At 46.1% G+C, this 24,231-nt stretch overlaps 1 protein-coding gene across 3 annotated transcripts in view; it reads left to right on the forward strand.

Moving 5' to 3' along the window:
* Positions 1 to 24,231, forward strand: part of ADA (adenosine deaminase) — a 118,220-nt gene that overhangs the window by 45,657 nt on the left and 48,332 nt on the right. For 2 of the 3 annotated variants that reach the window (XM_060030740.1, XM_060030741.1), the window contains exon 2: positions 11,603 to 11,747. The exons of the other annotated variant lie outside the window; for it this stretch is intronic. The gene's annotated coding sequence lies outside the window, so the exon portion shown is untranslated. The remainder of the gene's footprint in view (positions 1 to 11,602; positions 11,748 to 24,231) is intronic. 3 annotated transcript variants of the gene reach the window in all.

The following is a 24,231-nucleotide window of genomic DNA, read 5'->3' on the forward strand; positions in this document are numbered from 1 at the left end:
GGGCTACCTGGGTTCAAATCCTGGCTGCATCCCTCTCCGGCTGTATAACTCAGGGGAGTTTGCTTAACTTTTCTGAGCCTCAGTGTGCCTGTCTGTAAAATGGGGATGTGATAATAGTACATACTTTCCCGGGATAATGACATGATTTCATATTTGTAAAGTGCTTAGAGCAGTGGCTGTCACACACTCAGTGCCATAAGTGTTTGCTACAGAAGTCGTTTCAGTTTAAATATTATTTGTTGAGCCTCCGGGCCGTGATGGAGGAGCTAAAGTTACGGAGGTACATCAGATTTAGATCCTGCCCAGGGTGCTTCAAGGTCAAGGTGAGGGATGGAGGTTGGAGGATTAGGAGGTTGGGAGGGGGGTGATTTCCCTAATTACAGGCACGATGGTAACTCATGGGTGAATATCTGCCTCTCCAACCTCTGTTTTTAAGAACTGGGGCCACATGAGTCCGTTCACGGCTCTATCCCAGTGACCAACACGGAGACTGGCACCGGGTGGGTACTTAAACCTGATGTGGAATGCGTGGGTGAACACCTGATGCTTTTTGAGCCCTGACCGTGGTACTGGCACTGACCCCAGAGCATTACGTGCACGGCCCCCTTCCTGTCCCTCAGTGCCCCAGTGGAGAAAGTGGGATCATTCTTTCTGTGTTCAGAGAAGCAAACTGAAGCCCAGCTGTTAGGTGGCAGAGCTGAGACTGAACTCACGTCTAAGTTCAGAACCTGCCTTTTAATTTTTTATAAATTATTTTATTTATTTTTGGCTGCATTGGGTCTTCGTTGCGGTGAGCGGGGGCTACTCTTCGTTGCGGTGCTCAAGCCTATCACTGTGGTGGCTTCTCTTGCTGCGGAGCACAGGCTTCAGTAGTTGTGGCACGTGGGCTCAGTAGTTGTGGTTTGCGAGCTCTAGAGCGCAGGCTCAGTAGTTGTGGTGCACAGGCTTAGTTGCTCCGCGGCATGTGGGATCTTCTGGGACCAGGGCTCGAACCCTTGTCCCCTGCATTGGCAGGCGGATTCTTAACCACTATACCACCAGGGAAGCCCAAAACCTTCCTTTTAAAACACTAAGCTACCTCTTGCCTTCCCCAGATGCCAGCATGGCATCAAATTGCACAGTCCCCCTCAGGCCTGGGAGTTCAGAGTTGTGCCATTTACACACCTCATTGCTGCCCGAGAAGATCCAGAAGGATCTTGGGGGAAGGAGGACATTCTAGCAGAGGGACCCACCTGTGGAAAGGCAAAAAGGCAGGACCAGCCCTCTGCACTAGTCTCCGCAAATAGCCTTGAATGCCAGGAAAATATTTAGATGATCCTGTGGCGAGGGAGTTCCCAAAAAGTCCTGAGCAAAGCTTGTACAAGGCCAGATGCACAAACACTCTGGTGGCCAGGACGGAAGATGAATTACCCAGGAAGGGGCTCAGAGGCAGGGAGAAAAGGAATTTGTACAAATGAAACTCAGCATCATTCCTGAGCTGTCTCCCCCACGTTGAAACTTACCTGCCCTGCGTTCCACCTCATCCAGAGCAGTGTGTGCGTGCCGTGGGGGCCCAGGGCCTGGGCATAGAGCAACCAGGCTTAGGGTCCTTGGAGCCCAGAAGCATGCCTTCCTCCCCACCCATCCAGCCCCGGCAATGACTTCCTTTTGGGTTAATCCCATTTTGGCCACAATGGCTGCTAGCAGAGGGAGGAGGCACAGAAGATAAAGGTGATTGGGGTCAAGTGCCCGCAAGACCCTTAGCAGCCAAGCCTCAGCCCCCAGCCCACCTAGGATGCAGACAAATAAGTGTTCAGATCTTGGGCCCACCGTATACTCGGACCTACCTGACTTGGTGCCCTGAGGTCTTCCTCATTCATAACATACAGACAATAACACATGAGAGGGCTATTGTGAGGATCGACCAAGATCTCAACGTGAGGCGAGTAGCACAGCACTGGTCCAGAGTGAACGCTGGATAAATATGAGATCAGTGTCATGATCATCACAGCCTGGAGGCAGAAGCCACTCTCTGGCCTGGGAAGAACTCAGAAACCGCCTATTGTGGCTTGATAATACCCAGAGGGCATCTGGGCCATCCCTCTGTCCCAGGTACCAGGGACCTGACTTAGCTCAGGGGGGTCGGTCTCCCCCAATGGTCTTTGGGGCCCCTGCCTGGAGCCATCTATTTGCTCCATCACGTGAGTCGTGGGATTAGATCATCTTGGTGTGTGTGTAATGTAATGAGGCTCTCACCCTCAGGCTACTGCAAGTGCAGGGTCAGCACCTGAGAGCCAGCACCTCCTTAAATGCTGTGCCCTGGGCACCTACGTGGCTTGCCTCACCCTAGCCCTGGATCTGTGTGAGGTTGGGATAGTAGTTATCCCCATTTGATAGATGTGAAAACTGAGGTTTCCCCAGATTGGGCACCTGTCCAATGTCACACAACTAGGGAGGAAGAGGCAGACCCCGGTCTCTTTGCTTTTGAAGTCCAGGGCTCCATTTACCCTGAGGAGCTGCCTCCCAGCCTAGGATGGAGGGACTCAGTCCATCTCCCCAGAAGGCCCAGCAACCTGAAGAGAAGCCTAGAACTGGCCTCCTCTGGCTGGCCAGGGCCGCTGGGAATGCTGGCCTGCAGGGCGGAGGCTTGCATATTTCTCTACACATTCCTAGGGGTTAAGTCTGGGGACCCAGGCTCCCGGCATCAGCCATCACGTTCCCCAGAAGGAATCTCTATTCATAACAAACCCCAAAGGTCATTTGTCTGGGAAGGAGCCGTCTATCTCCTCCCCAGGGAGGGAGAGAGGGCCCCAGCCTTTATGGAGACCACCTGGGTTCCCAGTGGGGATGCCCTGCTTCTGGCTGGCCTGTGAACCCCTCTGGGTCTCATCTGTGGATGGTGTCTGGATGGGACAGGTGGACAGAGAGGATGAATGAACATCCCATTTGAAGCAGCCCCTAGAGAGATAAGAATGTCTGGACTCTGGACTCAGCCTGTCTAAGCTCAAATTTCCTTTCACTACCTCCTAGCTGTGTGGCCTTAGGCAAGTTACTTTGCCTCTCTGTGCCTCAGTTTCCTCTGCTGTAAAACAGGGATAATAATAATACCTACTGCATAGGGTTGCTATGAGGATTAGATGAGATTCATTCATTCAACAACTGTTTATTGGAGATCTACCAGCTTCCGGGCAGTGAGTAATAATGGCAACAAGTAAAAGAGACAAAACTCCCTATCTTCAAGTTTTTAAAGAGGAAGTAGCATGACGAATATTATTTTCTTTACAAAATGCTGGCACCAAAAAAATAAAGCAAATATGATAAAATGTTAACAGTTGTTAAATCTAGGTGATGGGCAAATAGCAAATGGGTGTTCATCATCTGTTTTCTATGCTTTTCTGAATGTTTGAAGTTTTTTTTTATAAATACAAGGAAAGAAAGGAAAAAAGAAAAAGAAGTAAGATAGAATGAAAGGTAGAAAGAAACAAGAGAGGGAGGAGGGAGGGAGAAATCGTTGCCCTTTTGAAGCTTACAATCAAGTAGGGGAAATAGACAATAAATAAATAAGTATAATAGGCTGCATCAGTTAGTACTTTGGAGAAAAAGAAGAAAGAGGGATCAGGCATTCGCAGGGGCCGGGGGTTCCATTTTAAACCACGTGGTCAGGGAAGGCCTCCCTGGGAAGGTGACATCTGAGAGTAGAGCTCAGTTCTCCTGGTTTTCAGCCCTGGGTCCTCCCAGTGTCCACGTCCAGCTTCTACCCAGTGAAAGAATCACGGTAAAAGCCCAGAATCCAGGACTCTTGGGATGGTGAAATTTGAGAATGATGTGTCTCAATTCAAAATTCCGATGAGCAGGAATGTTAATCTAAATTTTTATGACCATACCCTACTTCCTATGTGGACAGAAAATTAATCTTAATCAGTTTGGTTTACTCCGCCCACTCCATCATTTGCGTGCACACACACACACTTCCCCTGTGAGTTCATCTCACTGAGAGGTTGTTTCAGGCCCTTTTGGCTTCAACACACCACATGACCATTTCACCGTTCAAGCCCTTCCCCACTCTCCACTTTTGGACTCTTCAAAGCTCTCTGGGGTCACGCTGACCCACGAGATTCAACACATGCTCACTCATAGCTTTTTTTCTGGCTCTCTTCTTGATTTCTTCTTTGAAAAAAAGGAGAGAGGGGAGGCGAGGGCTATGCATCAGTCAGGGTCAGCCAGGTTAGGGTGCAGTAACAACCACCTCCAATCTTGCTCCTTAGCCACTCAGGCTGCATGTCTGCTGCAGCCCCATTCTGTGCCTCCTCACTCCAAACTCCAGGCTGATGGAATAGCCACCACCCCCAAATATTGTATAGCAGAGGGACAGAAAGGCATCAGATCCCACCTTTCTCTGATTCATGAGGTTTCAGTGTGCCTCAGGTCCCTTCAGGAATGGTCTTTTTGGGGAGAAAGGGGTACTTCTGAAACCTAAAAACTTGTTCTCTGCTTTTCCTGAAATGTCCATTCCTCGAGTCAGTGGACACTCCACGGTCTACCTGCCTGAGCAGGGACTAGAAAACACAAAAGGGAAAAACGCATGCAGTCTTAAATTCCTAGATTTTGAGTATCGTGCAGTCTTAGATTGCAATCTAAGAAAATGGGATCTGAGAATCTTACAATCACAGACTTTCAAAATTGAAAGGTCTTTGAATCCAATATCACTTTTCATGCGGGAGTTGCCTCTGTCACCTTCACAGGTAGCTGCCAGCCTTTGCTTGTACCCTCTCAGGGCCAGGGAGCTCATCACATTCCAAGCCAGCCTACTCCATTATGCATCAGCTCAAAACATTCAAACGTTGTGCTTTATAAAGTGAGCCAGACTTTCTCTCGAGACCTTCCAGTCCAAGTCCCTGTTATTTTACTGGGAGAGTAAGGGTGAGGCCATCACCAGCACAGCCTTGGAGACAGGCTGAACTAGCAGCTAGCCTGAAGTCACTGAATACTTCATGAAACCCTGAACGGCCCTGAGAGCCGAATCAGTGATTCCTCCGATGCCTGAAACACTACCATAATGGTCTGTGGCTCTCTATTAAGGGGGTTTATAAATAGTAGAAAGAATAAAGGCTTGGTCTCAGACCTAGGTTCAAATGCTGACATTTTGATGCTACCTGTAGGCAAGTCTCATCACCTCTCTGAGCCATGGTTTTCCCATCTATCCCATGGGGATAATAACAACAGCAACAATAATAGTACCTCCTATGCAGGACTGCTTTGTGAATCCAATGGGATAATGTATCTAAACACCTGGCACAATGTCTGGTACACAGTAGGTACTCAACTTGACCTGGGTTCAAATCCAGGCCTCTTATTATTTGTATGTCCTGGGGCTTCACTTCCTTGAACCTCAGATTCCCCAGCTGTCAGGTGGAGTTACTATTATTCACATCCCACAGGGTCTGATCAGGAATTTTTAAGTTCATATTTACTGATAATATGCTAAGCTCTTTATCTGGGTTGCACATTTAATCCTCTGCTTATTAGGTAGAATATTTATAAGTTCCCAATGTTAGTAATGGAGAAACTGTGGCCCAGGGAGGTTGAGTGACTTGCCCAAGGTCATGGTGCTGGTGCCAGTCACTTAGGAGGTTTCAGGCTGCAAGTAACAGAACACCTTGATATTCCTGACTTATGATGGACTTCTGTGCTCAAGACCCCTGGAGGTTGGGTGGTTCCCGACTGGTTAATGCAGAGGCTCAATGATGTCAGCCAGGACCCATATTATAGCTCCAGCATCCTCAGTGCGGTGGCTTCAGCCCTCAGCCTTGGCCCTGCATGGTCTCAACGTGGCTGCCAAGGTTTCAGACATCATATCCTCACACAGCTACTTATGGGGGAAGAATAGGGGACCTTCTCCCCACAGCTTTTTATAATTAAAGCAATCCCTTCTCAGAAACCCCCCCAGCAGATTTTATTTCTCCTTGGCCAAAACTGGGTTACATTCTTGTGGAAGTCTGGTAGTACTCACCAATCACCATATTCTTTCTGGGCACACAGTTGGACCACATTTCGCAACCCCCTGTGTGGTTAGAGGTGGTCATGTGACTGAGTTCTAGCCAATGGGATGTGAGTAAAAATAACTGCACCATTTTCAGGTCTGGCCTATAAACACCTCCTACCCACAATCTTTGCTTTCCTTCCTCATCTTTCTGCTTTGAAAAGGACTCTGAGGACAAAGAAAGCAGAGTCACAAGACAGGAAGAGTCTCAGTCCTTAAATGGCTCCCCAGAGCAGAGCCCTCCTGCCAAGACTTCTTGTGCAGTGATGTGAGAAAAAAACAAAGGTCGGTGATGTAAAGCCACTGAAAGCTTGGGTTATTTGTTACAACAGCTAGTGTGACCTAACCAGACAATACACATACCCATTCCTAAAACCTGGGGGGACTGCGGAACCTTGAAGGCTTAGCTCCTGGGGCTGGGAAAGAGATTTCTTCTAGAGCACACCGCCCACTTCGCGGCATGCGGGATCCTCCCGGACTGGGGCAGGAACTCGTGTCTCCTGCATCGGCAGGCGGACTCCCAACCACTGCGCCACCAGGGAAGCCCACACACTGCCCACTTCTGAACAAAGGCAAGGCTCTAGAGAGAAAGATGGAAGCAGGAAGGGGAGTGAGCAATGGGTTCTAGACTTGAGCTGGATCTAAGGTCGAAGGAAGATGGGGCTTGGGGGAGAGCCGCCTTCCTCATGCACTGGTGCTAAGAGGATTGCATACAAGGAAGGGAGGGCTTCTGCGAATAACCAGAGCTGGCCTGTCAGACCTGCTCTCGGTGGGGTCACCAGCTCCTCTGGCCACCCCAGGGCCCTTGCTGGCTTAGCTCTCTGGACCACACCCCATGGATCATCCTGTAGGTGGCAGGCAGAGACTGGGGCAACTGTAGATTCATGACATATGGTGGCTCCGGGAGTTTCTTGGAACCCCTTGCTCGGGGACTCTTAGCATACGGAGTCTCAGGCACGAAAGGGCCTGGTGGGCTGGGCCTCGCGGGCTGCGTGGAGTTGTTCAGGCTGCTTCTCCCTCCTCTCCCTGGGGAGGGGAATTTGCATGGTCATAAGAGACCAGACTTGGGCATTTCAATTCCACAACTTCCTAGGCTGGTCCCCTGGACAAGTGAGCCCACCTCTCTGAACCTAAGTGTTTGCATCTGCAGAATGGGGGAATAAAATTAACTCCTTCCACATGGGTGAAGAGGAAATGAAATCACCGATATAAAGTATTAAGCCAAAGACCTTGAACCCAGTCAGGGCTTCTTAAGTGCCAGCTGCCCTCATCATCGCTGGAGGGAGGTGTCCACCTGCAGATTCTGTCACTGCCCCCTCCCCCCCATCCTGCATCTCCAAGGCTAGGGGTGACAGGGGCCACAGCACTCCCAGAAGAGCTTTCTGTTCCCCGGAGCAGATGTACTGGATGGAAGCAGCCCTGGCAGGGTTGGTCCTAGCCCTGACTCGTCCTCTTGCCAGGATGTCACCAATCTCAGTCTGCCAAGCTTCAGTTTCTTCACCAGGACAACCATCACAGTCCGCTCCCCTGCCTCCGTCACACAGATTGTAACAGAACTCAGCTGAGGCAGTCGATCGTTGGGCTTCAGTAGACAGACGCCGCAGGCGCCCAGCCCTGTGTTCGAATCCCAGCTCTGACCTCCTCTCATTTTGTGACCTTGAAAATGTCACTGATCTAAGGCTTGGGAGCATTCGAATGGGTTAGCGCTGGCTCCTACCTCAGAGGAGGGATAAAATGGGACCAAGGATATAAAGTGTGCAGCTCTATGCCAGGGACTTGGAAGGGCTCAGTTAAAAATAGCAATTATTATTATCGCCACTGGTCTCAAGATTTTGGAAGGTACAGAGAGGGCTATACATTGAAAGGTTCTTAGCTCAGTCTCTATGAGATACATACGAGGAAAGTTCTACCCTCACCTTGAGGCCCTCTGAGTCCCCCGATGCCCCCTGCCTCAGATGGCTCTTCCAGAGCTCACTTCTGCTACTTGGAGCCATGAGGGGGGCAGCATGGTGAGGGGCTGGGAGTCTGGAATTCTGAGTTCCGGTACAGCTTCCACTGCTCTCTGCCTGTGTGACCCTAGGCAAAGGCATGCAGGCTCTACCCTAAGGACCCATCGGCCTATGACATTCACTGACTCCTTCCTCACAACAGCCAGTGGCCAAGGAGGGAGGGTGTGGCTCCCTCTCGGGTTCAGGGTCAGGGTCACTGCTCTGTGTGGAATCTGGGCTCTGCCGTCCAGAACTGCCTCTCCTGATGCCTGGAATTCCACCATTCATGACTCATGCCTTTGGGAAATCAGTGACCTCAACCCACTGTGTAATAACAATAACAGTCCCTCACGGCTTTTCTTTGCTGATACTCCTGGGTCTCTGCTGTGATGTAGGCAGTGAAAGTGAGGCTTGGGGCAGAAAGCGAGGTGCCCAGAGCTACACAGCAAGTTAGCGGTCGAGTCTGGCCTCCTGTCTCCTGGCTTCTTCGTCAGTGCTGTTTCCCTTTCAACAACTCTCTTTAAAAATGCTGCCCCTGACATTTGTGCAGCCATGTTCACAGCAGAACCATTCACGACAGCCGAAAGGTGTGAGCAAACTTAAGCATCTATCGACAGATGAGTGGGTCAGCAAAATGTGGTTTATACACGCAATAGAATATCATTCAGCCTTTAAAAAGAACATCCTGACACAGGCTACAGCAAGGAAAAGATTATAGGACACTATGTTGAGCAAAATAAGCCAGTCACAGAAGGACCAATATTGTATGATTCCACTCATGAGGTCCCTAGAGCAGTCAGATTCACAGAGACAGAAGGTAGAAGGGTGGTTGCCAGGGGCCAGGGGAAGGGGAATGGGGAGTTAGTGTTTAATGGGTACAGAGTTTCAATGTCACAAGATGAAAGTTATAGAGGTGGATGGTGGTGACGGTAGCACAGCAATGTGAATGTCCTTAATGCCACTAAACTGTGCACTTAAAAATGGTCAAGGTGGCAAATTTATGTTATACATATTGTGCCGAAATTTTAAAATAAAAAAAAATTGCTGCTTCTAAGAGGAAGATGGTAAGTCCTAACATTTTGAAGGACATGTCATTTAGTTTACCATGATTTGTATCAGTCAGATAGTCTAGGTCATGCTGCTGTAACAAAGAACCCTCAAATCTGACTACTGAGTCAAGCACTTAACCACTGCTCCATACTGCCTCTCACACAAAACCCTGTAGCCCCTGGAACCTTCTTCCTTGCTGTCGTAAACCTCTCCCTCGTCTGTCTGTACTGCAGGCCCAGGATAAGGCAATGGAATCAGTCAGATTCGCCCTTGACTGGCTGTGTGGCTATGGGCAAGCCAGCTAACCTCTCTGAGCCTCAATTTACTTATCTTGGAAATGGGGCAATAACAGAACCTCAAAGGGAGAATTCAAGGAGCATGGAAAGCATTTACCATGGCTTCAGGCATGCTGTCAGCCTGTGGGGATATTTAAGCCTCAGTCAGAGTTTGACCCTCAAGTTCAACAATCCCATGAGAAACACCTTCTTCCTGCCAGCCTTGAGTCAGGGACAGGGAATGGGTGGGATGGGAGCCAGAGGCTGTAGAGACAGTTGTCTCGAGCCTGAAATACTTTTCTCCCCAATAATCTGTTTTCAATCTCTCATTTCTTTTTTTTTTTTTTTCTCCTTTTTTAAACTCATCCTGCCAAAAAACAAGCATGCAAGTGTGCGTCAGCTCCCGAGCCCAGTCAACATCCCACCCTTTGGGAATTTCTGCTTTAAATGCAGGGGTGCGGGACCCTTCAATAAACCACATGCATTTCAACCTCCACACCTTTGCACGGGCTGGTTCTCCTCCCTGCCACTTGGTACCCTATGCCCTGGATCTATTCCCAGCCTGTTCATCATCTCTCAAGGCTCGGCCACAGGGCCCTCTCCTGCAGCAGCCCCTCTGTTCTCTGTCTCTCCCGTGTTCACAAGACCCTACAATTTCCCCAGGTCTGGACGCATTTTGAATTCTTGTCTCCTTATTTACCCTCTTTGAGGGCAGGGACAGTGTTATCCACTTCTCTGCCAAGTCTGAGGCTTTCATGAATCAGAGAGCCTTCATGACAACCATATCAGTGGGAGATGATGATGATGATTATTCTCCCCATTTTACAGATGAGAAAATGGAGGTTCTGAGAGCAAAGGTGAGTGGTCACACTGCTGGGGAGTCGGGACCCCTCTCCCCGAGCTCCCTACCTGCACTAAGCCTCCCTGCTGGAGGCTTAACATGCATCAGCAGGGAGTGGGCGAGTGTGGCAGTGGTCTGCAAGCTCTTCTCTGAACTGTTTCCTCCTCTTCCCGGACACAGCTGGTCTACATCTCCCAGCCTCCCTTGCAAGGGAAGCAAGGCCTTTTGGGCAGACTTTCCATGCCTCTTTGTGTTACAGAGTCCGAGCTCACTCTGCTCGCCTCACGGCAGGCCAATGAATCAGAGACAAAGTGTTGAGTCAGGGAATACGACTTTATTCGGAAAGCCGGCAGACCAAGAAGATGGCAGACTAGTGTCTCTGATAAAACATCTTATCTGGGTCTGGAGGCCAGTTTCTTTTACAGAATCAGAGAGGGAGAGGTGGTGAGGGAGTAAAAGGGCCATCAGTCTTGCAAAACTTTCCCCGAAATGACCAGCCGAGGTGAGGGGATGTGTTGGTTTCTTTTTTCTTGCAGCCACTCACAGGTGCACAGGGTTCCCTGAGGCAGGCCATTATGTATGACTATAATAACAAAAGCAACGAAAAGCAAAGGTCAAAGTCAAAGAAACAGATCCACCCTGAGGTCTGATTTAGCTCTTCTCCGTTACATTTGCAGTGGGGCTTTGTCCTGGCTCCCTCCCTTTCAAGAGGTGGATTCTGTTTCCCTCAAATAAGGTTTGGCCTTGGGTCTCTCCCTAGTCAATAGAATGTGGTGGAAGCAACCTGGTGCTAGTTCTGGGTGCGGCTTCTAGAAGCCCTGCAGCTTCTCTCCGTCCCTGTCTCTGTTTCTCTGTGCTTCCTCTGCCAGCCTCAGGAGAATGGGAGGGCACGTGGAGCGGAGCCACGTTGTCTCAGCCAGCTTTTAGATGACAGGTCTACTGTCTGTCATCTACTGCTTTAAGTCACAGACATGGTCTCCACTCAAATTTTAAATGTCCAGTCAAGATACTCAAGGCAACTCCTAACTTGATTTGGGTTTAGACCTTCTCCCCTCGTTTTTCCCAACAGTGGGGAAGATGGATGGAAGGTGAGGCGGGGTAGGGGTGTGGGTCTTTCTCCCTTTCTCCTCTTCTCCCCCACAGGAGGGGCAAGGGAGATGGCAGCACTGTTGTGGGCTCCATGGAGACAGTCATCTCTGCGGGGCTGCCCCTCTCCTCCTGAGGGTCCCTGTCGCTCCTTGCTCAGCCCTGGGAATCCAGCATTCAATGCCAACCTCTTGCCTCTCTGGGAGGCCCTACAGGACAGGACCCAAGATGACCCCCTGCCAGCCAACCCCGCCCCTCCCATACACAAACAGAGCCCCCATTTGATCTAGAAACCCCCCCAGGTCCCCTCGCCAGAAGTCCCACCTCTGTTTCACTGTTGCAGGTCAGAGCCCCTGGGCTGGGAGCTGCAGCCCCTCCTACACAGCAACTCAGCAAGCACCACCTCAACCCCTGCTCCCTTCATCTTCTCTGAGTCCCATAGTGGCTGAAGACATGAGGCTGGGGATGAGTCCTGGTCCACTTCCTCTGTAAGTCCTTTGTACGTGTCACTTCTTTCCTATCTCTGTGTCTTCTGCTTAACATTTTGATATATTTAAACATATGGGAACATCGCTTCTACCCTGTTCTCCCCTTGGTTTTTATTACCCATTATATCTTGAATATTCTTTCTCACCTTTCCTTATAGACACCTCACTTTTTAAATTTTTAAGTTGTGGTAAAATGTACATAATATCAACTTTACCTTTTTAACCATTTTTAAGTGTACGGTTCAGTGGTATTAAGTACATCCACGTGTTTGTACAAACATCACCACCATCCATCTCCGAATGCTTTCCATCTTCCAGAACTGAAACCTGTCCCCATTAATCAGCAATTCTCCATCCCACCCTCCTCCCAGCCCCTGGCAACCACCCTTCCGCTTTCTGTCTCTATGAATTTGACTCCTCTAGGTACCTCTTTTAAGTGAATCATAGAGTATTTGTCCTTTTGCGACTGGCTTACTTCACTTAACATAATGTCCTCAAAGTTTATGCATGTCGTAGCATGTGTCAGAATTTCCTTCCTTTTTAGGGCTGAATAATATTCCATTCTATGTATATACAACATTTTGTGTATCCATTCATACATCCTCGGACACTTGGTTTGTTCCCATCTTTTGGCTACTGTGAGTAATGCTGCTATGAATGTGGGTGTACAAATATCTGTTCAAGACCCTGCTTTCAATTCTTTGGGGTATTTACCCAGAAGTGGAATTGCTGGATCAAAGGGTGTATGCATTTCAGGGGAACTTCTTATGGTTTAACATCTGTACAAAGCTGAGCACAAATCCTAAGTGTTTAGCTTGGTGAATTTTCGTAGTGATCACACTCTTGAAACCAGTGCCAGACCAACTGAAGAGTAGCCCACAGACTTCCAGCATCACAGATTGGTTTTGCCTCTTTTGAACTTTGTGTAAATGGAATCATACCATATGTACTATTTCTTGTGTGTGGCTTCTTTCTGAGCTTCATCCATGCTGCTGCATGTAGCTGTCCATTCCTTCTCACTTTAGTGCTCCTTGTGAATATACCACAATTTATTTATCCATTCTACCATTGATGGGCATTTTGGCAGTTCCTAGTTTGGGGATATTTCAAAGAGTGCTGCTATGGAAATTACTAGTACAATGCTGTCCACTAAAATATACTGTGATATATTTTATCACACAAAAGAATTGAAAAGAGGAACTTTCAAGCAAGAGATTTTTGCACACAAATGTTTATAGCAGCATTATAACAGCCAAAAGGTGGTAACAACCCCAGTGTCCATCACCTGATGTTTATTTATCCAAACAAAACATGGCACATAAATACAATGGTATATCATTCAGCCTTAAAAAGGAATGAGGGCTCCCCTGGTGGCGCAGTGGTTGAGAGTCCGCCTGCCGATGCAGGGGACACGGGTTCATGCCCCGGTCCGGGAGGATCCCACATGCCGTGGAGCGGCTGGGCCCGTGAGCCATGGCCGTTGAGCCTGCGCGTCTGGAGCCTGTGCTCCGCAACGGGAGAGGCCACAACAGTGAGAGGCCCACGTACTGCAAAAAAAAAAAAAAAGGAATGAAATTCTGACACAGACTACAACATGGATAAAACTTGAAGCCATTATGTTGAGTGAAGTTAGCCAGTCACGAAAGGACAAGTATTGTAGGATCCTGCTTATATGAGATACCTAGAGTAGTCAAATTCATAGAGATAGAAAGTATTGATAGAATGGCGGTTACCAGGTCTGGGAGGAGGCGGGAAGGGGGAGTTATTGTTTAATGGGTGCAGAGTTTCCATGTGGGATGATGAAAAATTTCTCGAGATGGATGGTCGTGATGGTTGCACAACAATGTGAATATACTTAATGCCACTGAACTGTACAGTTAAAAATAGTTAAAAGAATAAATTTGAGACATTCACAGAAAGATAGACAAGATGAAAAGGCAGAGGGCTATGTACCAGATGAAGGAACAAGATAAAACCCCAGAAACACAACTAAATGAAGTGGAGATAGGAAACCTTCCAGAAAAAGAATTCAGAATAATGATAGTGAAGATGATCCAGGACCCAGGAAAAAGAATGGAGGCAAAGATCGAGAAGATGTAAGAAATATTTAACAAAGACCTAGAAGAATTAAAGGAAAAACAAACAGAGATGAATAGTACAATAACTGAAATGAAATATACACTAGAAGGAATCAATAGCAGAATAACTGAGGCAGAAGAACAGATAAGTGACCAGGAAGACAGAATGGTAGAATTCACTGCCGCAGAACAGAATAAAGAAAAAAGAATGAAAAGAAATGAAGACAGACTAAGAGACCTCTGGGGCAACATTAAACACAGCAACATTCACATTATAGGGGTCCCAGAAGGAGAAGAGAGAGAGAAAGGACCCGAGAAAATATTTGAAGAGATTATAGTGGAAAACTTCCCTAACATGGGAAAGGAAATAGCCACCCAAGCCCAGGAAGCGCAGAGAGTCCCATACAGGATAAACCCAAGGAGAAACATGCCAAGACACATAGTAATCAAACTGACAAAAATTAGAGACAAAGAAAAATTACTGAAAGCAACAAGGGAAAAACGACAAATAACATACAAGGGAACTCCCATAAGCTTAACACTGATTTCTCAGCAGAAACTCTACGAGCCAGAAGGGAGTGGCATGACATATTTAAAGTGATGAAAGGGAAGAACCTACAACAAAGATTACTCTACCCGGCAAGGATCTCATTCAGATTCAACAGAGAAATCAAAAGCTTTACAGACAAGCAAAAGCTAAGAGAATTCAGCACCACCAAACCAGCTCTACAACAAATGCTAAAGGAACTTCTCTAAGTGGGAAACACAAGAGAAGAAAAGGACCTACAAAAACAAACCCATAACAATTAAGAAAATAGTAATAGAACATACATATCAATAATTACCTTAAACATGAATGGATTAAATGCTCCAACCAAAAGACACAGGCTCGCTGAATGGATACAAAACAAGACCCATATATATGCTGTCCACAAGAGACCAACTTCAGACCTAGGGACACATACAGACTGAAAGTGAGGGGATGGAAAAAGATATTCCATGCAAATGGAAATCAAAAGAAAGCTGGAGTAGCAATTCTCATATCAGATAACATAGACTTTAAAATAATGTTACTAGAGACAAAGAAGGACACTACATAATGATCAAGGGATCAATCCAAGAAGAAGATATAATAATTATAAATATATATGCACCCAACATAGGAGCACCTCAATACATAAGGCAACTGCTAACAGCTATAAGAGAGGAAATTGACAGTAACACAATAATAGTGGGGGACTTTAACACCTCACTTACACCAATGGACACATCATCCAAACAGAAAATTAATAAGGAAACACAAGGTTTAAAAGACACAGATTTAACTGATATTTATAGGGCATTCCATCCAAAAACAGCAGATTACACTTTCTTCTTAAGTTTGCACAGAACATTCTCCTGGATAGATCACATCTTGGGTCGCAAATCAAGCCTCAGTAAATTTAAGAAAAATGAAATCATATCAAGCATCCTTTCTGACCATGGCAAGTTATGAGATTAGAGATCAATTACAGGGAAAAAAACGTAAAAAACACAAGCACATGGAGGCTAAAGAATACGTTACTAAATAACCAAGAAATCACTGAAGAAATCAAAGAGAAAATCAAAAAATACCTAGAGACAAATGACAATGAAAACATGATGATCCAAAACCTATGGGGTGCAGCAAAAGCAGTTTTAAGAGAGAAGTTTATAGCTATACAAGCCTACCTCAAGAAACCAAAAAAATCACAAATAAACAATCTAACCTTACACCTAAAGGAACTAGAGAAAGAAGAACAAACAAAACCCAAAGTTAGCAGAAGGAAAGAAATCATAAAGATTAGAGCAGAAATAAATGAAATAGAAGCAAAGAAAACAATAGCAAAGATCAATAAAACTAAAAGCTGGTTCTTTGAGAAGATAAAATCGATAACACATTAGCCAGACTCATCAAGAAAAAGAGGGAGAGGACTCAAATCAATAAAATTAGAAATGAAAAAGGAGAAGTTACAACAGACACTGCAGAAATACAAAGCATCCTAAGAGATGACTGCAAGCAACTCTATGCCAATAAAACGGACAACCTGGAAGAAATGGACAAATTCTTAGAAAGGTATAACCTTCCAAGACTGAACCAAGAAGAAATAGAAAACGTGAACAGACCAATCACAAGTAATGAAATTGAAACTGTGATTAAAAATCTTCCAACAAACAAAGGCCAGGACCAGATGGCTTCACAGGTGAATTCTATCAAACATTTAGAGAAGAGCTAACACCCATCCTTCTCAAACTCTTCCAAAAAATTGCAGAGGAAGGAACACTCCCAAACTCGGTCTATGAGACCACCATCACCCTGATACCAAAACCAGACAAAGAAACTACAAAAAAGAAAATTACAGACCAATATCACTCATGAAAATGGATGGAAAAATACTCAACAAAATACTAGCAAACAGAATCCAACAACACATTAAAAGGATCATACACCATGATAAGTGGGATTTATCCCAGGGATGCAAGGATTCTTCAATATACGCAAATCAATCAGTGTGATACACCATATTAACAAATTGAAGAAGAAAAATCATATGATCATCTCAATAGATGCAGAAAAAGCTTTGAGAAAATTCAACATGAATTTATGATAAAAACTCTCCAGAAAGTGGGCATAGAGGGAAACTACCTCAACATAATAAAGGCCATATATGACAAACCCACAGCAAACATCATTCTCAATGGTGAAAAACTGAAAGCATTTCCTCTAAGATCAGGAACAAGACAAGGATGTCCACTCTCACCACTATTATTCAACATAGTTTTGGAAGTCCTAGCCATGGCAATCAGAGAAGAAAAAGAAATAAAAGGAATACAAATTGAAAAGAAGAAGTAAAACTGTCACTGTTTGCAGATGACATGATACTACACATAGAGAATCCTAAAGATGCCACCAGAAAACTACTAGAGCTAATCAATGAATTTGGTAAAGTAGCAGGATACAAAATTAATGCACAGAAATCTCTTGCATTCCTGTACAGTAATGATGAAAAATCTGAAAGAGAAATTAAGGAAACACTCCCATTTACCACTGCAACAAAAAGAATAAAATACCTAGGAATAAAGCTACCTAGTGAGACAAAAGACCTGTATGCAGAAAACTATAAGACACTGATGAAAGAAATTAAAGATGATACCAACAGATGGAGAGATATACCATGTTCTTGGATTGGAAGAATCAATATTGTGAAAATGACTATTCGAATAGTCTGGCGCAGTGGTTGAGAGTCTGCCTGCCAATGCAGGGGACACAGGTTCGTGCCCCGGTCCGGGAAGATCCCACATGCCGCGGAGCGGCTGGGCCTGTGAGTCATGGCCGCTGAGCCTGCGCATCCGGAGCCTGTGCTCCGCAACGGGAGAGGCCACAACAGTGAGAGTGGCCCGCGTACCGCAAAAAAAAAAAAAAAAAAGGGCAGAAGACCTAAATAGACATTTCTCCAAAGAAGACATACAGATGGCCAAGAAGCACATGAAAAGCTACTCAACATCACTAATTATTAGAGAAATGCAAATCAAAACTACAATGAGGTTATCACCTCACACCAGTTAGAATGGGCATCATCAGAAAATCTACAAACAACAAATGCTGGAGAGGGTGTGGAGAAAAGGGAACCCTCTTGCACTGTTGGTGGGTGTGTAAACTGATGCAGCCACTATGGAGAACAGTATGGAGGTTCCTTAAAAAACTAAAAATAGAATTACCATATGACCAGCAATCTCACTACTGGGCATATACCCAGAGAAAAGCATAATTCAAAAAGACACATGCACTCCAGTGTTCATTGCAGCACTATTTACAATAGCCAGGTCATGGAAGCAACCTAAATGCCCATCGACAGACAAATGGATAAAGAAGATGTGGCACATATATACAATGGAATATTACTCAGCCATAAAAAGGAATGAAATTGGGTCATTTGTAGAGATGTGGATGGATCTAGAGACTGTCATACAGAGTGAAGTAAGGCAGAAAGGGAAAAACAAATATCATATATTAACACATATATGTGGAACCTAGAAAAATGGTACAGATGAACAGGTTTGCAGGGCAGAAATAGAGACACAGATGTAGAGAACAAACATATGGACACCAAGGGGGGAAAGCCACGGGGGGTTGGCGGTGGTGGTGTGATGAATTGGGAGATTGCGATTGACATGTATACACTGATGTGTATAAAATGGATGACTAATAAGAACCTGCTGTATAAAAAAATAAATAAAATTCTAAAATTCAAACAAAAAAGAATAAATTTGATATTGTGTACATTTTACAACAATAAAAATATGAACCACAATTGCAAATCATATATGGAATTTAAAATTTTCTAGCAGACATATTTTAAAAAGTAAAAAGAAACAGGTGGGATTTAAAAAAAATTATTTAATCCACCTATCAAAAATATCATTTTAACACATCATCAATATAAAAAAGTTATTAGGGAGTTATTTTACTTTTTTTTCCACATTAACAAAATCCGGTGTCTATCTTACACTTACAGCACATCTCAGTTCGGACTAGCCGCATTCCAGGAGCTCAATAGCCACATGTGGCTAGTGGCTACCATATTCGATCATGCAGGCCTGGTACAAGTGTTTCAATGAATGCATTTTGTGTTTCTGTTGGATGTATCTGTGTTTTTAATTTTGATAGATGTTACCAGATTCCCTTCCATAGGTGTTAAACCAGGTTTTAATCCCACCAGCAATGTATGAGTGTGTTTCTCCACACCCTCACTTGTATAACTGCCAATCTGATAGCTAAAAAGTGCCTGCTCCTTGTGGGTTTAACACAGGTTTCTCTTATTAAGGGTTAAGAGCAGCATCTTGTTACATGTTAAAACCATTATGTTTCCTTTTCTGTGACCCATTGGTTCACCTCCTTTGAAGCCTGTGTTTTCTATTTCTCTGCACATTTCTCCATGCTCCCCAGACCCCACCAGAACCTGGGACTAAGTGAGCACTCAGGGTCGAGTATTTCTGAATCATAAACAGCGATAGCAGGGTTGTTCCCAGCAGGGAGGATTCTCTTGGCCAGAGTCTGGGAAGCAGGGTTTAATCTTTGAGGGCACACCGCCCTCTGTTGGCAAAGCTGAGTTTCTCGGCCTCAGCTTGGACCAGAAGAGGAGGCTGGGCAGCTCTGGGGGGAACCAGGGGCTGTGTCTGGAGCCTGGGTTTGATTGCAATTCTGCTGTGTGGCTTTGGGTAAGTAACTTCGCCTCTCTGGGCTCTCCAACTCTTTATCTGCAAAATAGAAATAATAACCATTCCTCTCACTCACAGGCTTGCTGGAGGAATAATCAGGTGATGGGACATGAAGGAGCTTAAAAGAGGGTGTGGCACAAAACAAGGCTAAGTATATAATAGCTGGGTTTTGGAGGGTTTTGTTTGTTTGAATTTATTTTATTTATTTGGCTGCACCAGGTCTTAGTTGCGGCACACAGGATCTTTTTAGTTGTGGCATGCGGACTCTTAGTTGTGGCATGCGGGATCTAGTTTCCTGACCAGGGATCGAACCTGGGCCCCCTGTATTGAGAGTGTGGAGTCTTAACCGCTGGACCACCAGGGAAGTCCCTGGGTTTTTTTGGTTTGTTTTGTTTGGTTGGTAGCTAGAATTCTTGACATTTAGAAAGTCCAGAGATGGGGAGAGAAAGGATGGCCTGGAGCTTAGCAAAGGAGGCAGCAGGTAGAGCTGGATATTCGTGGGTCCACCACTGCCTCGCCAGCTTCCAGACCTCAGTCTCCTGTTGTGTGGAATGGCCACCTCACTTCACAGCAAGGACGGGACATGCAGCAATACCTGGGACCCTCATACACATGTGACCCCATTCCTGACCTGGTCAGGGCCCCAGCTTCCCTCCACATTGGGCCGGGCACACAGAGTGTTGATCAAATCTAGGCTTAACACCCACCAGGGCATTTGGAATCTCCTGGCCTGGATTCTCCCTCCCAGGGAACTGTAGGGGCCTTCTGGAGACATTTTCCCCGAAAAAGCACCCCAGTGGAGAGTACCCCTATGAGCACATCACCTGAGCACCAGCTCTTTGGTGGTGCTGGGTGAGGACCACTTTATATGAGCCAATCTGCTGTCCTGCCACAGGGCCCTGTCTTCGTATCTGCCATTCAACTCTTGCCTAATTGACAGTTACACTCAAGTCCTTCCTCTGCTCTGAAACCTCCCATGGCTCTCCATCGCCTGATTCCTCGCCCTGACATTCAAGGCCACGCATGGCTTGAGTCGATCTGTCTGTGGAGGGCATGCCTAGGTTGCATGAGAAACACTCACTAACATCCTGCCCTTCCTTTAAGATTGAAGTAAATGCCACTTCATTCATTTATTCCTCTATCATGCATTCATTCATTCATTCAACACAATTTATTAAACACATAATTTATTTATTGATACATCTTTGTCACCTACTAGGTGAAGACATGATTCTAGGCCTGGAGTAGAAAGAGACTGTGGTCTTAACCAATTGTAAGTAAAATGTCTTAATTTTGCAAATTTCCTCAAACATGTGACCATGTAAATGCGTTGCAGAGCCCCTCCAAAGGTCTTGGAGGGGGATGTAACTCCACCCCTGTGTCCAGCCACGTGGGACCGTCTCCTGGTGCAGGAAGCCTTCCTTGACGATGCTCTCTTCCTCCTCTGAGCTCCAAGGTCTTGACTCCTGGCTCCGTCACCAATTAGCTATGTGCCCTTGGAAAGTCATTTTCCCAAGTCTCAGATTATTTATATCAAGTGGTAATAACGACTCCTACCTGGAGAGAGTCGTTGCAGGAATTGCGTTAGATCGGTAAGCCTGCGTTGTGTGGCAGCTATCATTAGCGGCCGCAGGAGCCGCTGACTCCGGCAAGGCTGGCTCCCAGCAACTTGAGGGATCCAGAGGTTTGCTCTCATTGCCCACTAGAGGGCACCAGAAATCACAAACGACATCCGGTCACTGCGCCCTGGCTAAGCAGGTGTCCCGGAGCTCCCTAAGGGGTAAGAGTGAGGGGTTTCCGGGCTCAAAAGAGACCCCCAAGGCCAGCCAGGAGCCTGACAGTTTCCTGTGTCCCTAGGTCTGGCTGCCAGTGGTGGAGGCAGGCTGCATCTGGCCCACAAGGGTCCTCATGCCCAAAGCCCTCATGTCCATCCCTTGCTACATCCCACAGCCCAAGACAGTGTGGGTAAAAGAGCTCTGGTTTCTGGAGCTGGCTCTTCACGTTTCTGTCTCTTGACCTTGGGCAAGTGACTTGACCTCTCTGAGCTTCAGTGTCCTTTTCTATAAAATGGAAATGTTACTGGTCCCAAAGAAGGGAAGAGCCTCTCTGTGGAGAAGGTATGGCCATGATTGTTTGTGTCGCTTTCCCCCAGTAAATATGCTACAGTGTAATTTGCTGTTTCCTGCTGATGACAAATGTAATGTGTTGATTAATCCAAGTGTTGTATTGAGCGCCTTACCATGAACCTAGCCCTGTGCTGGTTAATGAGATTGACAAAAATGAAGCTAGGGGTTTTTGTTAGGGGTAGTGGGATTCTGGGTGATAGATTTCTACCACCTCAGCCCTCTTCTATCCTCCAAACTCTCTACAGTGTTGATGCATTGCTTTTACCATGATGGAAAAGGAAGAAAGGGAGGGACACTGACTGGGCACCTACTGTGTACCAGATGTTTCCACGTCATCCTTCCTCTAAGACAGCAGGCTCCATGCAGACAGGGACCACCCGGCTTGCTCACCGCCATATTCTCTGTGCCTAGCATGATGCCTGGTGCATAGTAAGGTCTCAATAGATAACGTGTTTAATGATCAAGAATGACTTGTGCAGAGTTTACAAAGGAGGAGCTGAGGTTCAGAGAGGTTGTGTGACTTGTCTGAGGTTACACAGCTAATGGGATGCAGGGCCAGGATCCTGAGGAAGTTCTTTCTGCTCAGCGCCTGTTCTTCATCCTCCATCCTCACACCCCTTTGTCCAAAACAGCTTATCTTACAAATACATACTTATGTAGTAGTGGTTAAGCAACAATCCTAAGAAGTAGGTGTTAGAATTTCCCCCATTTTACAGATAGGAAAACTGAGGCACTGGTCCGTTAACCAACTTGCCCAGATCACACAGCCAGTAAATGGTAGAACCAGGATTCTAAGCCAGGCATCCTGTCACTGAAACACTTGCAGGTGACCACTCTGCCATGCTACCTCTTGGAGGGGCTGCTGGGTGTGAATCTTATCTTCTCGATGCCCTGGGGAGCCCTGGAGGACCCGGATCATGCCGTCTTTTGTACAGCCCCTGGAGCCCCTGGCACAGCGTTGGGCATGCTGCAGGCCCTCAGTTCAGGGCCTCTGGCTGGGGGGTTTGTCCATCAGGGGAGGCCCCTTAGCTGCTGTTGCCCCATTTAGAAGTTAGTTGGTGGCCCTGGGTTTCTAGTGCAAGGTCATCTCTACCCTTTGAGCCTAGAGCCACCTGTGCCTGCCCCACCCCCTCCTGTACACACCTGCCAGCAGCAGATGGCACTTTGAGGATGGGGGGAGGAGGCAAGAGTTGGACTTTGGCCCCTTTATCTGCACTCCTTTCCCCAGTCTTAGACAGATGTATGTCCAGAAGTGTATGGCCTGTGTGCACATGGGTATAAATATATATATATATATACACACACACACGCACGTGAGCCCACATGTACAGTGCGTTCCCATGCACATGCCTGTGGATATAAGCAGTCCTGTGTGTGAGTGCATATGTGTATCTGGCTGTGGTATGTGTTCTCCTATCCGAGGGTGCAGATGTAGACTTACGTGTGAGCCCGAGTTTATGTGCAGCTTTGCACATGTATGTGATGTGGAAAGACAGAGCACCAAAGTGGAAGGGCAGCTCGTTGCCTAGTCTCAGTTTCCTCATCTGTAAAATGGGGACAGTAATGGTCCCACACTGGTGGAACAGTGCCAGACACACAAAAGGTGCCGTAATATTGGCCATCATCATTATTATTATTAATAACCTCCCAGGGGTTGTATGGAGATTCCGCAGAATAATAGCTTTGAGGGTCTGGCTCAAGAAATGTTTCTCCCATCATCCTTAGATCAGTTGTCTTTTTCTTCTTTCCCTTGGTTTTATCATCGCAAAGCTAATATAACAATGGTCTAGTTTGGGAAATAGAGGTGGGGAAGGGTGGGGCACCTGTCACCTAGAACCCCATCACCCCCAACACAAGTAGTATTTTCTTTCTTTTTAATTAAGAGTTGTTTTTTTTTTAAATTTATTTTTGGCTGTGTTGGGTCTTTGTTGCTGTGCACGGGCTTTCTCTAGTTGCGGTGAGTGGGGGCTACTCTTCGTTGCGGTGCATGGGCTTCTCATTGCAGTGGCTTCCTTTGTTGCAGAGCACAGGCTCTAGGCGCCCGGGCCTCAGGAGTTGTGGCTCTAGGGCTCTGGAGTGCAGGCTCAGTAGTTGTGGCTCGCGGGCTCAACCGCTCCGCAGCACGTGGGATCTTCCCGGACCAGGGCTCGAACCCGTGTCCCCTGCATTGGCAGGTGGACTCCTAACCACTGCGCCACCAGGGAAGCCCAGTAGTTTTTTAAAATTAATAGTTGCCGTACAATATTTTATGTTACAAGTGTACAATATAGTGATTCAGAATTTTTGCAGGTTATACTCCATTTATAGTTACTGTAAAATATTGGCTATATTCCCCATATTGTACAATATATCCGTGTAGCTAATTTTATACCTGATAGTTTGTACCTCTTAATCCTCTACCGCTATTTAGTATTTTTATTTCTGCTATTTCTTTCCAGACTTTGTTCATAAGTAAGCTAGCACAAGGCTTGGCACTAGGATGGTGCTTTAAGCACATTTGGATGGATTAACAAACATTTTTTTCAGCTTAGATGATTAAACTATTTTCTATCCTGCTTTTGTTCCCTTATGATGGGCATTTTCTGTGTGACAGCCAGTAATTTATAACTATTAGAGATAATAGAAGAAAATTAGAAACTTCCCAATGCCCCCAAACTGGGAAATAGTCAATTGAGTTATGGAAGAGTCAACATTAAGAAATGTTGTGGGTTAATAACAGACATATAAGATTCTTTTCTTTCTTTGGGACAAGTTAGTGTTTCCATATTAGGAAAGGGGTGTGTCCCAGGATTTATCTATCCCTGGACATGAAGGGGATGCCATCGAAAAAAATGAGCCTATAGCCAGCCAGAAAATGCAAATCAAAACTGCAGTGAGGTACTTCTACACACCCACTAGGGCGGCTATAATCAACAAGACAGACAATAACAAGTGTTAGGGTGTGGAGAAATGAGAACACTTGTACACTGCTGGTGGGAAAGTAAAATGGTGCAGCTGCTTTGTAAAACAGTCTGGCAGTTCCTCAAAATATTAAAAGTAGAG

Source organism: Delphinus delphis, chromosome 15 (genome assembly GCF_949987515.2).
Source record: "Delphinus delphis chromosome 15, mDelDel1.2, whole genome shotgun sequence".
NCBI classification, from domain to species: domain Eukaryota; kingdom Metazoa; phylum Chordata; class Mammalia; order Artiodactyla; family Delphinidae; genus Delphinus; species Delphinus delphis.